Raw genomic sequence first — 5,014 nt, 5'->3', positions numbered from 1 at the left:
CACAAGTAAAACCTACATATATTTCATTATCTAACTAAATCTAAAGATTAGATTTCTATTGATAACCATGTGATTGAAAAATTAGTTAATTGATATGGAGAGATCTACTCAAATAATTGATCTAAGGAATTTAATCTAATTCTTAAAGAAATAATATCTTGAAGAAAAAATAGAAAATTTCATCTAAATCAATATATATTATAAGTGATAGTTAAATTGTTTTTATATAGTTTTTGAATTAAAATTATTTAAATTTAATTAAAATTTATTGAAAAATAAATAAAGTTTGATAATTTAATAATATTAATGAACATGAATCTTCTATTTTGGCTGGCACAATGTTTGCAACTTGAGGACTTTGAATTTTTTTTTTTTTTTTATGAATAGTTGATAATTTATAGTTTTTCTATCTTGATATCAAGTGACTCATGCGAAGTGATCTTATATCCCTGACTTTCCTTTTGTGAATATATAACTTTAGATTTCACACAAGAAAAATCTACTTATATTCATTATCTCATTTCTCCTTTCACAAAAATGTGAAATAATTTGTGCTTTACTTTTTATAACATAATTATATCAAGAAAGGGAATTCATTTACAACACATAGAGTGTCATAAAGACACAAAGTTATAAGAATAATGAAGGTAAATTAAACTTTGGATAATAGCACTACTCGAAAGCAAAGAAAAACAAACATCTTAATAACATTCATGAGGAAGAGGCATTGTAAAATGGATCAAAGTGGATGCCAAAAGAAGAAATGAGGGGCACATCCCCTTTAAACTTCCAAATCACCAGTTGAACCCTCATAGCCTTCACAGGCTTTTCAAGTCTATGAAGCTTCTTGTAACCAATTGTAGTCCCATTACTCACAAGCATCATTTTATTCTCCTCACCACCCGATGCATAAATCCCATATTCCATTATCCTTTGCCCCAATCCAATGGTCTCCTGAATCCTCACAACGTTAAATTCAACATCTTCTTTGACATTCAATTCTATCCAATGAGATTTTTCGCCATTCTCAAAAACCTTGGGTACCCAATAAGTCCAAATATCATTGCTTAATACATTGCTAGGGCTGAAGGCTTCCTCTCTCAAACTGCTTGCTGTGACATAAGCATAAACAACTAAGTCCTTTGAAAAAATGGTTTCTATTGCCTTGCTAAATTCCATTACTCTTTCCACATCTTCTTCAGAGAGGAGCCCAGTTGTGTTTGGCGGAATGTTGAACAAAAGAACACAATTTCTTCCCACTGAAGTGTAATAGATGTCCAACAATTGGCTTAGCGATTTGGGTTTCTGATCTGAATGCCAAAACCAACCTTTTCTAATGGAAACATCACATTCTGGAGGAATCCAATCAGTTCCATGTGGGTCTCCACTATTCAAATACCTGCAAGAAAAAAAGCTATCTTTTTTCAAAAAAAAAGTTCCAAACAACTTCAAAACAAAGAAAGGTCAGAATCAGTTGTCATATTCGTTGTGACATTGTTATCAGAATTCAATTATTTAATTTTTCTTTGGTTGAACTCATTGGTTCTTATTTTACGAATAGTGGTTCAAGTGAACTTATTTCTAATGAGAATGGATAAAACATTTCACACTTATTGCATCTAAGTGATGTTCACAGAGGTGAAATATCAGAACTTTCTCAGAGGTCAACCATTTCAATACTGCTCTAGCTTGAGCGGACGGCTTAAACATCACACACTAAGGCTTGATTCTTAGGTCAAATGTGTTAAATAGTCAAAGTTGACTTAAAGTTTAATTTCTTCCTTAATGTGGGATGCTTAAGGGTGGCCTAGCTTGAGCAAAGTCTCCTCCATGATTAATAGAACTACTCATCAAACATGAATCAATGAATAAAAAAAACTAAAAGCAATACAATATCACAATTTGCTTTGATCTAAAAAATATCTCTTACTCATCATATTATATATGTTGTTTTATGTTTATATGTATTCTTACCCCTCAGTGCCTGCTTGGCCAATGTGATAGGAAGATCCATTGATGGTGGACCAACAAGTTAATCCTGCCTCCCCATCTTCATTCCCCACCCATCTCACACCTGGTCCTGCGTCTGAGAAAATGTTTGCATATATCTCCAACTCTTTAACAATGGCAAACCACTCTGAGAACAAGTATGTCATCGTTGTGTTATCTCCTTTGGCCCCATCAAACCATACTTCCTCTACAGGCCCATACCTGCCATTTATTTACCATGTATTTCAAATTCAATAAAAGAATTCAAAGCACATTAGAAACCTCTACATTGATAAGAATTCAAAGCAAAATAGGATTATTATTACCAATTAAAGAGCTCCTGCAGCTGCCCCAAATAGAATTCATTGTACTGCAGCTCTTGCCCATAGAAAGGCTCAAAACGATCCCATGGAGACAGATATAAACCCAAATCAAGGCCTTGGGCTTTTGCTGCCATTGATAAATCCTTAACAACATCTCCTTCTCCATCTTTCCACTGGCTGCTTTTCACTGAATGATTTGTGTACTGAGAAGGCCACATGCAGAATCCATCATGGTGTTTGGCAGTCAAGATTATTAGAGAAAATCCTGCCTCTTTTGCCACCTTCACCCATTGATTTGCATCAAGCCCATTTGGATTGAAGTACTTAGGATCCTCTTTCCCCGTTCCCCATTCATTATTGGTGAAAGTATTGATACCAAAGTGCATAAACATGATCATTTCTCTCTGCTGCCATTTCAGCTGACTGGCACTTGGCAGTGGCAAAACTGGCAGAGGAGGTGGAACATTGAAACTACAAAATCCCACCTCTACAAAATAGAAAAGAACCCAAAGAAGAACTCTCCCCATGCTTGAGTTTTTCTTAGTGAAGATCAATGTGGTGGGAGGATTTATAATGTGTTTCTGAGAGAGTCATAAGATGGTCAGGAATCATATGTTTGTTTGTAAGTCCAGACATGGAGAATGAACAACAATGAACAGAGTTTAACGGGACTGATTGTCCAAAATTTTGTCGAGTTGATTATAATTGAAGATGAAAGAGTCATGGAGGAATTAGAGTGCTCTTGGCTTGGTGTGTTTGTGGATTGGTGGGTAAACACGTACGCATTGAAATGGATGTAAAGTTTTGATGTGGAGTTGGGCATCTAACACGTCAGAATTTCAGCAAGAAACAATGGGAAAGGGTTTTGAGTGTGCCATTATAAACACACAAAAAACTCAAAAAATTGAGGTATCGGTTTTATTTTATTATTTTTAAAGTATTTAATTATAGACACTCTCAAGATAAAAGTATTGATATCATTTTATTATTTGGAGTGGAAATTTGTTTGGAAATATTAGTTTTTTTATTGGAATAATAAAATATGTGAAAGTGAATAGAGAGTAATGGAGTTCTAATGTTAGTCAAAAAAGATAATTGAAAAAAATTAAAATGAAACGAAACAAGCTTCTGACATCAAAATGGTATGAAGTTGGGATCATGCTTTGGGTGAATTCAATGGAGTGGGTAGTCCTTGACTCTTAACTAAAGAGGCTTAGCCTAAGGTAGAGAAAAGAGAAGAAAGAGCACATAGATGTAATAGAATATATAAATGGAGAAAAAAGAGTACATGGATGTAATAGAATATAAGGTGGATGAATAAATAGGACAATAAAATATAAGAGTGTGCAAACATTAAGGAAGATATCAAAAGAGACCTGATAGGAAAAAATAAGACAATTGTGTGAACAAGCTTGAATATAGTAGAGAGGACAATGTGTGAGAATTCAATCATATTTTAGATCTCGAATGCATTGTATGTATATATGTGTGTGTGTGTAAATGTGTGCATGTGCATGTGCGTGCGTGCATGCGTGCGTGCGTGCGTGCGTGTGTGTGTGTGTGTACATATGAATATATGAGATCAAAAATAAAATAGTATGTAAAAATGTTGATAAGCAATGTCATAATTTGACTTGCTGTGGAAATTATCTCCTACTATTCAATTGATGAGCTTAAGGGGCTTTCTAATGAATGGTTCATAAGGCACAACACTTGGTGAAGGTTTTGCAAATGGGGTTGCAAGCTTTGGGTTTAACCATGGAGGAAACTCCATAGTTAAGCTCGCTCAGGCTGGAGTAGTACTGGGATGGGTGACCTCTTGGGAAGTCCTGGTTGCTTCACCCTTGTGAGCATCACCTAGATTAAATGAATGCTAAGTGTTCCATTTATTCTCATGAGAGATGGATTCATGTTGAATTACCACTCATGAAACATGGGTCAATGAGTTTGACTCAAAATCACACAGTTAAATCCTGATAGCAATATCACAATTTGACTTGATGTGGAAATTATCTCCTACTTATCAATCAATAGAACTAGTTGGCATTGACTTAGAAGCAAGATAGAAGGTAGATAAAGTATATAAATGATTATACACATGCATCCACAAATAGCTTTAATTACAACCTTATAAATAAAAACTTTTGTGGTCATCATAATTTTGAAGGATATCTCTTTCTAAAAATATTTATACACAAATAGCTTTAATTATAATCTTATTAACTACTTTGATTATTTGGCTTCACCACTTAGTGTGTTAGGTTTTGATGTTTTCTCCACCTAGGTTCAAACCCACATTCGGACTTTGTGATCACAGGTTTGTGCCTTCATCGACCTAATGTGCTCACATATTTAGGGCTTAGATTTGCGAGAAGGGGATGAGGTCCCCCATTTGTGGTCTCACTAGTTCATAAATTTAGATCAAAAGAGTTTCATGCAAACCAAAAGGGTGAGTTGTGTCAGCATCACTAGTCATTTGATAAGTAGGAGATAATTTCCACGGGAAGTTAAAATGTTAAAATGTTAACCAAGAACTTAATTTAAAAAATAAAAACTATAAAAACTACTTAATTTATTATGTATGCAAAACAACTAACTCTAATAACAATAACTATTAAAACTATGCAAAATTAAGTCTATTATTTTTTATGGAATGAATATGATTTAAAAGACATCATTATAAAAACACTTATGCATTAAAA

At 33.9% G+C, this 5,014-nt stretch overlaps 1 pseudogene; it reads right to left on the bottom strand.

Moving 5' to 3' along the window:
* Nucleotides 1-711: 711 nt before the first annotated feature.
* LOC149556425 (alpha-L-fucosidase 1 pseudogene) lies at nucleotides 712-2,839 on the bottom strand (annotated as a pseudogene).
* Between the last annotated feature and the right edge of the window lie 2,175 nt (nucleotides 2,840-5,014).

Source organism: Cupressus sempervirens, chromosome 5 (genome assembly GCF_028749045.1).
Source record: "Cupressus sempervirens isolate cs-2001-9-10 chromosome 5, ASM2874904v1, whole genome shotgun sequence".
Taxonomy (NCBI): domain Eukaryota; kingdom Viridiplantae; phylum Streptophyta; class Pinopsida; order Cupressales; family Cupressaceae; genus Cupressus; species Cupressus sempervirens.
Note: the sequence above shows the minus strand (reverse complement) of the source record. Positions and strands in the feature narration are given on the sequence as shown.